We start from the raw sequence: 13,312 nt of genomic DNA on the forward strand, positions 1-13,312 counted from the left end.
GAGAGCCCGAGTGCTTTCGGCCCGACGTTAGAAAAAGTCCTGCAAGCGATATCTTTGGGGCAGTGGAGGAGCGGTGTATACACCGCTCCTCCACTGCCCCTTTTAATTGAAATGAATGGGCAGCGCTGCCGAAGCGCCTGCAAAGCGCTTCGGCAGCGGCGCTTTTCGGGCGATATTAACCCTTTCTTCGGCCACTAGCGAGGGTTAAAAGCGTCTCGCTAGCAGCCAAAAAGCGCAGCTGACGCGGCCCGTTGTCAGTGTCTTACACAGCTATGCCACTTCACACAGCCTTGTCTGGCAGGAGAGGATACTTGATTTTACTCAGCTGCACTTCATTAACATTGACAGGTTTTCACCTCACCCAGTGGCTGGACAGTGAAAGTAGAGGCAGCAGACTTATGAGCTCATCTGACTGTCACTGTTCTCTCCTCCTATCAGCATGCTTTTACAAAGTGCAACACAATTGATTTACTTCTTATGCTGCTTTCTCTCCCCAGCCTGAGCTCTGCTGTACAGGGGCTGATAGCAAGTTAAATTCAGGTACTTACGCTATTTGCATTTAAAATATACTGTACACTATAATTAATATTACTTAAAACAGAGTTACATTAATGTGTATATTTTATATTCTGGGGTTTACCTTTAAATGGGGAGAGGTGGCACCTAAGAAAGTATCATGAAGACAATGAGCAAATTCATTGCTAATACTGCAGCTACTGTATTTGTACTATTCATTTTCAATTCTTTCTGAAGATCCCCTTTGATGGACATATCTTGAGATTATGTGAAACTGCTCGTGATTTTTATCTTGATTGAATTAGAATTTTTCTTTTCAACCTTTTGATTTGTTGTTGCACTATTACCAAGATCAATCAGATTTTGTGTCACAGTTTAGGGTTGATTTACTAAAGGCACTTTGCAAGGGATTTTTTTTTTTTTTTCTTAAATCAGACAGGTCACAGCCATACAGAGCACATTTTTCCATATTTTAGGCCTCATGCACACTGGACGTTTTTGGATGTTTTTACAGCTGCTGTTTTTGGCTTCAGATGTTTTTTTCTACAGTCAATAAACTCTCCAGCATGTTATCCTATGTGTCCATGCACACATAGGCTGTTATCAACTGTTTTTGGCTGGGGCATTTCTTGGCTGTAAAAAAACCCCAAAACTAGTGGGTTCTGAGAGGAGTTTTTCAGCTGTAAAAACGCTCTAACGTCAATAAACGCCTAAAAACACAGAAAAATGGCGATAAACATGGCTCCCCAGCGTTCTTTAACATTTTTTATGCCATTGGAAAAAAAAAACACTTTAAAACGCTAAAAAACAGGGAAAAAAAGCTAAAAACGCTATTGCAAAAACGCTGAAAAACTCACTGCAAAGCTACTGGCGGTTTTTATAACGTTATTATAACGTCCAGTGTGCATGAGGCCTTAGAGTTATTATGTGGTGGATTCGCCGCAAGATCACTTTTATCGGCGGCAGGAGAGGGCCTCCTCCCCTCCCGCCGCGCTCCGTTGCCCTCTGCCATTTACCGGAGCCATCGGCAGTGGCGGATGTTACCCCTTGCTGGGTATGGAGATGAGTGAGGGGAAGACCACCCATCAACATAACAAGGGCGGAAGCGATGTCAAAACGTCCCTTCCGCCCATAGCTCTTAAAGAGCCATTTTTTTTTAAATTACATTTTTTTTTTTTTTTTTTAATTACATTTCAGTGTAAATATGAGATCTGAGGTCTTTTTGACCCCAGATCTCATATTTAAGAGGTCCTGTCATGCTTTTTTTCTATTACAAGGGATGTTTACATTCCTTGTAAAAGGAATAAAAGTGACACAATTTTTTTTTTTTTTTAAAGTGTAAAAATGAAAAATAAAAGGTAAAATAAATAATAAAAAAAAAAAATGTAAAAGCGCCCCGTCCTGCCGAGCTCACGTGCAGAAGCAAACGCATACGCGAGTAGCGCCCTCATATGAAAACAGTGTTAAAACCACACTTGTGAAGTATCGCCGTGATCAGTAGATCAAGAGCAATAATTCTAGACCTCCTCTGTAACTCAAAACATGCAACCTGTAGAATTTTTAAAACGTTGCCTATGGAGATTTTTTAAGGGAAAAGTTTGTCGTCATTCCACGAGCGGGTGCAATTTTGAAGCATGACATGTTGGGTATCAATTTGCTCGGCGTAACATTATCTTTCACAATATAAAAAAATTGGGCTAACTTTACTGTTGTCTTATTTTTTAATTCAAAAAAGTGTATTTTTTCCAAAAAAAGTAAGCTTGTAAGACCGCTGCACAAATACGGTGTGACAGAAAGTATTGCAACGGCCGCCATTTTATTCTCTAGGGTGTTAGAAAAAAAATGTATAATGTTTGGGGGTTTTAAGTAATTTTCTAGCAAAAAAACTGTTTTTAACTTGTAATCAACAAATCTCAGAAAGAGGCTCGGTCCTTAAGTGGTTAAGCTGTGAACATCACATCCTAGATGGAAATTGCCTAGGATTTACACTCGATTGCAAAAAAGAAAATACACTTTAAGGGAGGCTGGACAGGTATTTCCTTACCTGTCCTCAGATTGATATCTGTTCATCTATGTCTACCATAACACATTTTATTAAAAAGGAAGTAACAGGCAACCTCAAGACTGATCCTTGATTAAATAATGCCGACAAACTGTTTTTTCCATTTGAATGCTTCCCAGCAGCAGATCTGCTATGTTACTGGTCAATGAGATATTAGCAACAGATGCCTGGACATTTGTGATACAATTAAATGTCACCCACTTAAAATCTGGATATATAATTTGCAGTGAAAAGATATGAAGTGCACTATAATAACATTAGTTAGAGTGGATGTGGTCAATAAGATAATGTAAAAAAGCAAATGTTGTAAAAATTTCAATGCCTTTTATACAGTTATTTTAAATTATTAAGCGTGTAACAATTAAAACTTCACTGTTTATTAAGGCGCTTCCACTGATAACTGCATTGATTTGTAAATGAGGCCAATCGGTGAACTGGACATCTTTTTAGATTCTCCAGAATATATGTATGCAGATTTGCCCAGTCTTTAGAGAATCATAGGCTTCATATGATTGCCCTTTTTCCTAAACTGCATGGTTCTTGAGAAAAGAAAAACTTTATTCATTAAGCCCATTCAGTTGTCTGCAGACGTGTTCATCAGATCATCTTTGATACTCCAATACGCTGTCAGTCATCAGATCACACATATCTAATGCAGCCTTGGTGTAATATTTAGTTCTCAGGTCTGATTGTAAAATTATAATCTATTATTAAATATAGGTACAACTCACTTGACATTACCAGTATCAGTAAGTTGTAGATATAATAATAATGAAAAGAAAAAATAATTTGACGTACTTAGACTTTTTGACACCCCTTTGCTCTATATCAGTGGTCTCCAAACTGCGGCCCTTTGCTAGCCTTTATCTGGCCCTTGGGGCATAATTGCTCCCACTGATACGAGGTACTATTCTTCCCTCTGACACCACCAGTGGGACATAATTTCTGCCACTGACAACAACAACAATGGGACAGTATTCCTCCCATTCATACCAATAATGGGGCACTACTTCTTCTCCTACTGACCACAGGCACTATGTAAATTATTTAGTCCCACTGACCAGCAACCCTGAGGAACTGTTTATTCCCATTGAATCCGGGACATTTTCTGCCCCCACTGGCCACAAACTGGCACCACTAAAGTCTTATCGACAGTAAATTGTTCCTTTGTTTAGAAAGTTTGAAGACCCTTGCTCTATATGATAAAATAAATTGAAGTTATAATCACACAATTAAAATGAAAAAATAATAACCAGAAAAAAAATGCAGACAAACTCCCTTAATTCGGTTTTCAGTTAAGGGTCCCTTGGTGGTCAGTGGTAAAGGTGTTCCCTTACATTGGTGGTCAGTAGGTAAAAGCCTCAAATATTGGTGTTCAACAAAGGGTCTGTTGAGATGATGGTGATCAGCAAGAGATGTGCCTCCTTACATTTATGTTCAGTAACAGGATTAATGCCTCTTACATTGAAGGTCAGGTGAATAAATGCTCTTCATTGGGGGTTAGTGGGAAGGATGCCCATTACAGTGGTGGTTAGTGAGAAGAATACCACCCTTGCAGACAGCTAAAGAGATCATCGGTGCCATGGTTTTGCTAAGTGGCGTTAGCCCAGGAACTTTGCAGGCACTGTCAGATAGGAGGTCAATCAGGCATTGCTCAAGAAACCCCCTAGCAACCTCTGGAGGAACCTTAGGGTTCTTTGGAACCCTGTATGAGAATGACTGATTGACTGTGTATGGGTACCTTAAAATGAGTGTATTCCTTGCTTGCGAAGAGCAAAACAACAGCTTCACTTTAATAGTAGCCCCTCCTGCAGCTTATCCTGACTCTGCCGTTAATCCCTTGCTGCTCTGTTTGACCACCCAGAGTTACAGGGTACAGGGGATTATGTGACAGCAATGAGTTTACACAGGATTGGTCCTCTGGAGGCCAAATGGAGTAATAGAGGAGTAAAAGGAATATAAGCATTACCCCCTGTTTGGGCCTTTCTTAGGGTGAACCTTTTGCTTTACCCTGCATGAGAGATAGGTAGACCTCCATTTTTCACCTCCTGAAATTGTTAGTTGCCTGGTTCTTCATTCCTCTTTTGTCTGCTTATCATCTGGTGCTTGTACTCAAAGGTGTAAAACAAGTACTCAGTAAGTTAAAACAGAATGAGTTCAGAACTTGTCTTGATCTGCACATTTGTTTACGGTCAATGACACAAAGCTGTTAACTTTATATGAAGAGGTCAACAATGGCATCCCCCATATTTCATCACTTTTTTTTATCCAACAGGATGTTTATAAATGTGCTTCACTCACCGGAATGTATATCCTCCGTACCCACTATCATTTGGATGGGTCTTTGTAAAAAAAGACCAGTAAAAAGGGGGGAAACCCCTGTGCACATTCCTGAGTATCATCAACATAAAATCGTATGCTCTGTCAAGTCATTTTACATTTTATGTTTGTTTTTTTTAATTGATTTAGCCACCTTAAGTGAAGATAACTCATAAGTATACTCTAAATAACTCTTATTTCCTTTTTGCCTTCATTTTTCTGTCCATTTTTTTCTTCTTTTACTGATAGCACACAAGTTTTATTGATTTCCCCTTGACCCATTACATTGAACATACCAGTCCACATCATCATTGTACCCAACGGAGATGAGTAAATGGGACAGGCAGTTGCACATGATGAAAGCCAAGAAAAAACACATAAGAACTCGGCAGGTAAGCTTTTTATTGAGTATTAGGGCTGTTATGAGCTAAGGTTTAGAAGAATTTTATGATTTAGAAGAGGTCAGAAATGGTTACATTCTGAATGATGTTTGCTTCTCAGGAGAAATAGGAAAGTGTTAAAGTGTTATGTGGATTGGGGCTACAGTTATGCGTTCACAAATGTCACAATGTATGCCATTCCACCCACAATGACACAATGCTTGGACAGACAATCCCAAAAGATTTCGTGATATTTAATAAGAGAAATGCTTTTGTTGATTTTAAAGGAAACCTGTTCTGAGAGAACTATGCAGACTGTCATTGTTGACCTCTCCTAAAAATATTAATAACCCACCTGTCATGATGATCCAATGGTTTTAATGCTGTCTGAATCACTAACCTAGAATTAGCATGGACGTTTTAATGTCCATCAGTCTAATGCCCCGTACACACGGTCGGACATTGATCGGACATTCCGACAACAAAATCCATGAATTTTTTCCGACGGATGTTGGCTCAAACCTCTCTTGCATACACACGGTCACACAAAGTTGTCGGAAAATCCGATCGTTCTGAACGCGGTGATGTAAAACACGTACGTCGGGTCTATAAAATGGGCAGTAGCCAATAGCTTTCGTCTCTTAATTTATTCTGAGCATGCGTGGCACTTTGTGCATCGGATTTGTGTACACACGATCGGAATTTCTGTCAACGGATTTTGTTGTCGGAAAATTTTATAGCCTGCTCTCAAACTTCGTGTGTCAGAAATTCCGATGGAAAATGTGTGATGGAGCCTACACACGGTCGGAATTTCCGACAACAAGGTCCTATTACACATTTTCCGTTGGAAAATCCGACCGTGTGTACAGGGCATTAATGTTATTTTCATCATGATTGTTCCAGGGTGATATCTCAAAGTACTGAAGGCAGAGATAATCCCACAACTACCATTTCAGAAGCAGGACAGCAGGTCAAAATTTCTAAAAATTCCAGCGGCCTGACTTTCATGCTGATCCAATAAGTTTTTTCAGACATTGACCTGGAACATGTAGGCAGATCAGGAGTTTTGACTTTTCTCTGACTTTCCTGATCTGCAATCTTCTTCCAGGTCAGCGAAAAGAATTGAAGTCAAAGACAGACAAAGAACTAGTATGGTCTAAAGAAAGTCAGCAATTTGGAAAACAACAATTCTTTTTGAATGTTTACAACTGTAAAGAATTATCTTATTGAAAGGTCGCTGCAATGTTATTAGCGTGTTATACACACCTCTATGGCAGCCCGTGTCTCCTACTTGCTATCATGCAATTCCAATTAGCCAGCTGGCTGTGCATGTACATACCTGTACCTCTGCATGGACATTAGCTAGACATGTGTTTGTGTGCTAGAATGCACGCATTTGTGCATGTGCATAACGGTGTGCCCTGACGTGTGTACACACCCAAAGTCAGCATGTGGCTTACTTAAGGGAGGCTCTAACTCATTGTCAGTGTGGACTGTTCTTCAGTGTGTTCCATGCTTCCAGACTTCTGCTCTGCATGTGTTTCCTGTTATCGACTCAGCTTCCTCCTTACCTGATTTTGGATCCTGCTCTGTACTTTTGCTCAACCCAACTTCTCCTCTGACCTTGATTCACTTCTGATTTGGTACTACATTGCCCACTGACCTCAGCTTGATCTTTGACTTTGCTTCTGCCTTCAATTCTGCTCCATGCCATTGTCGAGTGCCTGTCTACCTTATGTGCTGATGCTGATGCCTGCTTCCAGGCATAGTTCTGCTATACGGCTGCTATCTGTCAGGGCTGGGCTCAGCCCTTCCTTCTCAAAGTTGGCCGCTCAGCTGTCGGCTAATTGCCAGCTCCTATCTCTCCACAGTGACTCACCTGTTGATGATATCCTGCTTGTCAGTCCTGCCTACTTAAGACGTCCAGTCCAGATATTCTCTGCCTTCGCCTTGGTCACATCTCTAGAGACGCTCTCCTGTGTTCCTGTTAAAGACTTGCTTGGCTGACATTCCTTCTGGCTCCAGATCCTGCTTGCTGTTCTACTACGCTCATCTCTGGCTCCCTGACGTTTTGGCTTGTCTGACTATCCGTTCCGGTTCCTGAACCCTGGCTGTGTTTTGACTATGTTTACTCTGTTTACCTTTTGTTAGTATTATTAAACAAGTGTGATTTAACTGTACTTCTGTCTCAATCTGATTCATGGTTTCTGACACTATCATCATCAGCGTGCTCAACTTCTGCTGACTCCTCACCTGACTCTCCTGCTTGCACATTCCACTGGATCTTCCTGGTTGGTATCTACAGTTCAGGGTTCTGAAAATTACATCCTCCGGCTCTCATATTCCTCCTGTCCTCCTTCCTTTGTACCCTCTGTCTCACCTTCAGGGTGCTTGGGCAGGAGATACAAGAGAGGCTGATCAGGAACGTGACATCACCTCTCTGGCAACCCGTGTTTCCTACCTGTCCTCTGTTCCAGTATGGCAGCTTCTACCAGTTTCTTCAGCATTCTACATTTCCGGGAGTGTTGAAGGACTGTGTGTCTCCACTGTTCATGGTTCCATCTTCTGATAAATACATTTAATACAAGGTACTTCCATTATGTCATTTTTTTTTTTTTTTTTTTTTTTTTTTACAGAGCATGCTGGGTTTTTTTAAAAAGAAAATCCAGCACTGCCACATGCTTTGTCAAACAAAAAAATTGTGTTTAAGGCCCCTTTCACACGATCAGTCCGCCTGCCCATTTTTCAGGCGGATCTGATCGGGCCAACCATTGACTTCTATGGGGAGGCGGATGTCAGTGGATGTGTGTCCGCAGACACCTGCCTGCCATCCGATAACATCCGCTCAAAACAGACATATGTTCGCCATCAGATTGGATGGATCTGATCTCCACATAGAGGAGAGTGGGACTCTGACAGGTCCATCTCAGCACAGTGAGCAGAGACGGACCCGTCATCCACCTACTCAGCGGGGATCAGCGGAGCGATCCCCACTGAGCTAGCAGAGTCCATCAAAATGGATCAGCCCTGTGTGAAAGGGGCCTTAGGCTGATATGAGACTTCAGTAAATGGTCATTCTGGAACATTGTTGCAGAAAGGACTTTCTCTACATTAGGAAGTATTTACTATCCTATGACTTATTCAGCTGTGTGTATTGTGAATGTGCGTGAAAAACGTAATATCAAATTATACTGCTATTTTGCTATACAAATTCAAGCTGTTTACAGCATAGCAACAGCTCAGCTTATTTATTACAGGTACCTATATAACACAGAGCTTTACATATTATATTGTACATTCACATCAGTCCCTGAACTCAAGGAGCTTACAATCTAAGGCCCCTAACTCACATTCATACATACACACACTAGGGCCAATCAACCCCCAGCTTGTCATTAGAGTGTGAGAGAACGCAGGCACAGGGGGAACATGCAAACTCCATTGTACTGTGGTTGGGATTCAAACCTATGACCCTAGTGCTGCCAGAACGAAGTGCTAGCCACTGTTTTGCTGTAGATTAGTATGAATTTGTCTCAGTGAAAATCCATATGGGTGGTATAAGCTATCAGAGAGGATGTGGTATTTTTTTTTCTCTGGCTCATTCAGCTACATAAGTTGTAAATACCTGGAATGCATAAATTCAAATTATACTGGCTATTCAGGCTACTCACAGCCTAGTAATAAACCAAGCTGGTGAAAAAACAAGAAAGTAGCTTTGGCTGCATCACCTGTTGTCTGCAAGTGGTCAATATGAAATGTTCATAAGCTGTATTACTTATTCAATGGATTAACTGCTTGCCAAGCCAACCGCATAACTTAGTTATATGGCGGCAGAGAGTCTTTCCTGTGCTGGATTATGTACCTAATACGTGACTCTGCACTTTGGGTAGGGGGCGTGCGCTGTGCTGTGTTGTGATTAGACACAGCAGAAGCCGATCAGCGGGTACCAGCCATTGGATGTCCACCGACATCCACTGATCGGCCAGGAGAGACATGTAAACAATACAGAGCTCTGTTCTTTCAGCAGGGATGCGATAGATGCAAAGTAGAGAGAAAAAATCAATCACACCCCTTAGTAAAAACAGCACAGTACAGCATAGTAGACAAAAACACAGGTTAGGCACACATTTAACCCTTTGATCTTCCTAGATGTTTAACCTATTCCCAGCCAGTGTCATTAGTACAGTGACAGTACATATTTTTAGCACTGAATACTGTATTGGTGTCATTGGTTCCCAAAAAGTGTCAGTGTCCGATTGTCCGCTGCACTATCACAGTCCTGCTATAAGTTGCAAATCGCTTCCATTACTAGTATAAATAAATAAATTAATACAAATTCCAGTATATATACTATAGTTTGTAGACGCTATAACTTTTGCGCAAACCAATCAATATACACTTAATGGGATTTTTTTTTTTTTTTACCAGAAATATGTAGTACAATACATATTGGCTTGAATTTATAAGAAATCCTAATTTTTTATTGGATATGATTTAAATGCAGAAAGTAAAAAATATTGTGTTTTTTTTTTTTTTTCAATTTGTCGGCCTTTTTTTGTTTTTACTGCAAAAAAATAAAAAACCCAGTGATCAAATACCACCAAAAAAACCCCTCTATTTGTGGGAATAAAATGACATAAATTTATTTTGGGTACATCGTTGCATGACTACGCAATTGTCATTTAAATAACGCAGTGCCGTATCACAAAAAAAAATAAATAGCCTGGTCATGAAGGGGGAGTAAATCTTCCAGAGGTCAAGTGGTTAAAACAAAAACACCTTTTTTGCTGAGCATAATAATAAATAAAGAAAATATATTAAAAATAGATTATAGATTCCCTTTAAATGACCACAGGGTCCTTTAATAGGTGGTTACACGGAACCTTGTTAATCTAGTGCCAGATTTAATTCAGTTTATTAATGAACACACCAGTGTGTGCTATGCCAGCAATGAGGTCTCTTGCTGTGCTCTCTGCTGCCATTGTTACAGCCATTCTCTGATTCAAATTGAATATGGTAGTTAGTCCCCCCCCCCCCTAAATATTTCATTTTAATCAATCAAGGGAGCGAAGTTTTTTGCTGAATCAGTCTATTCTGGCCTAGAATAATACTTTATTAATTACAGTATGGTAAAGCTGAATATAATTGTGGAGCTTTTCTTTTATTTTTTTCTTCCACGAATCTATTAGCGGTTCAGTCACGCGTCAGTTTTGCATGAGCAATGAACAAGCTTGGCCTAGTTGAAGTTTTATAGATCTGCGATGTGATCTGTACTAACGTGTATTTCTGGTAGTTAATAGAGCGATGCTGAGCATTTGCAAAGTGTCTTGTTGTACTCTCTTGTTGGACATTCGTTTCTGCATCTGTGTGGGCTGTAATACAGAAATCTGTTCTTTTTCTCATGATAATTGTATTTGAAATGCATGTATAGTAAAAGGCTGTAATAATAAAAGAAAAAAAGAAAACTACTGTGTTCCTGGCACACTAATGGATGAATAAAGAGCTGACCTCATTAGCAATTATGGATGCTAATACATTATGTTCTTCAAATTCAGGAGCTGCAAGTGAGCATTCCCCAGTGCTACTAATCTAATAAGTGTTTTGTACTGAGGAGATTACACCATAAATAACATTGATGTGAATTATAACTGCCCATTTATTACTTTCTCAATAGGTGCTGCACCCTGGGTGGTGTCATTCAATTCCCCTCAAGCTGACATTTTTCTATGTATATTTATATATACAGTTACGTCCATATATATTTGAACACAGGCACAATTGTAATTTTTTTTTAGGTTTTTACCAAAACATATTCAAGCTGGGAGGAAGGGTTTAGGAATTAGGCTCAATTCACATCTATGCATGTTGCTTTTGAGCGTTTCTGCAGTGGTTTTTGCGGTGGTTGCCGCGTTTTTGAACATGCGTTTTACCCGCGTTTTGCTTTTTTTTCTAGTTTTTTTTTTACACTGTGTGTATATAGTACAGCTATATACAGTGTAAAAAATTTAAGAATGCAAAATGCAAATCGCGGCAACAATGCGGCAAAAACACGCTAAAACACTGTAAAAATACTTGCGTTTTGGATGCGGGTCCATTGAATTCTATTACATGCAAAACGCTGCATTTTGCATGAAAAAAAGTCCCCGACCCTTTCCAAAAACGCAGAGGCACAAAAATGCATGTTCCATAGGAACCCATGTTAAAAAAATTTCCATGCATTTCTGCAAAATGCATCAAAAAACGCATTAGTGTGAATCAAGCCTTACAGCTCTTAAGAATAGCCACCCCCCCCTTTTCCAAGGGACCAAAAGTAATTGGACAATTGAGTCAAAAGCTGTTTCATGGCCATGTGTGGGCTACTCCTTCGTTATTTCATCATCAATAACCATTTGCCGACCAGGCGCCGCAGTTGCACTGCGGCAACATGGCTTGGCTGCACGAATTGCCGTTATGTTATGTCAGTAACATAAATGGCCACTAGGGGGCGCTTGCCACTAGGGGGCGCGTGCCCCCCGCTCTCTCCCTGAGCCGATGCGAGTGCCCGGCAGTCTCGATCAACGCCGGGCTCCCGCGATCGCTCAGGGCACACAGAGAACCGGGAGCTGTGTTGTAAACACACAGTTTCCGGTTCTCTGAGGAGTGAACTGACAGATCGTCTGTTCATACATATAGTTTCCCTGCACAGTCCCATCCCCCCTATAGTTAGAACAAGTACTAGGACACACATTAACCCCTTCACTGCCCCCTAGTTTTAACCCCTTTGCTGCCAGTGACATTTTTACAGTAATCAATGCAATTTTAATCGCACTGATCGCTGTATTAATTCCAATGGTCCCAAAAATGTGTCAAAATTGTCTGACGTGTCCGCCATAATGTCGCAATCATGATAAAAATTGCTGATCGCCGCCATTACTAGTAAAAAAAAAAATTATTAATAAAAATGCCATAAAACTATCCCCTATTTTGTAGACGCTATAACTTTTGCGCAAACCAATCAATATACGCTTATTGCAATTTTTTTTTAACCAAAAATTTGTAGAAGAATACGTATCAGCCTAAACTGAAGAAAAATTTTTTTTTTTATATATATATTTTTTGGGGATATTTATTATAGCAAAAAGTAAAAAATAATGCATTTTTTTCAAAATTGTCACTCTTTTTTTGTTTATAGCGCAAACAATAAAAAACGCAGAGGTGATCAAATACCACCAAAAGAAAGCTCTATTTGTGGGAATAAAAGGACGTCAATTTTGTTTGGGAGCCATGTCGCATGACCGCGCAATTGTCAGTTAAAGCGACGCAGTGCCGAATCGCAAAAAGTGGTCTGGTCTTTGGCCAGCCAAATGGTCTGAGGCTTAAGCGGTTAAGCAGGTAAAAGGTTTGGAGTTGATTCTAAGTGTGGTATTCGCATTTGGAATCTATTGCTGTGAACCTACATCATGCATTCAAAGTAGCTGTCCATGCAAGTGAAACAGGCCATTGTAAGGCTGCAAAAATGGAACAAAGCCATCAGAAAGATAGCAGCAACATTAGGAGTGGCCAAATCAACAGTTCTGAGGAAAGAAGAACGCACTGGTGAGCTCAGCAACATAAAAAGGCCTGGACGTCCACGGAAGACAACAGTGGTGAATGATCGCAGGATCCTCTCTTTGGTAAAGAAAAACCCATTCACAACATCCGGACAAGTGAAGGACACTCACCAGGAGGTGGGCATATCATTGTCAATGTCTGAAATCAAGAGAAGACTTCACGAGAACAAATACAGAGAGTTCATCACAAGGCGCAAACCAGTCATAAGCCTGAAGAATAGAAAAGCCATATTAGACGTGGCCAAAAACATCTAAAAAACGGCCAGACCAATTCTGGAAAAGCATTTCTTGGACGGATGAAACTAAGATTACTCTACCAGAATGATGGGAAGATAAAAGTGTGAAGAAGGCTTATAACAGCTCATGATCCAAAGCACACAACGTCATCTGTAAAACATGGTGGAGGCAATTTGATGGCATGGGCATGTATGGCTTCCAGTGGCACT

This window comes from Aquarana catesbeiana, linkage group LG03, assembly GCF_042186555.1.
Source record: "Aquarana catesbeiana isolate 2022-GZ linkage group LG03, ASM4218655v1, whole genome shotgun sequence".
Classification (NCBI taxonomy): domain Eukaryota; kingdom Metazoa; phylum Chordata; class Amphibia; order Anura; family Ranidae; genus Aquarana; species Aquarana catesbeiana.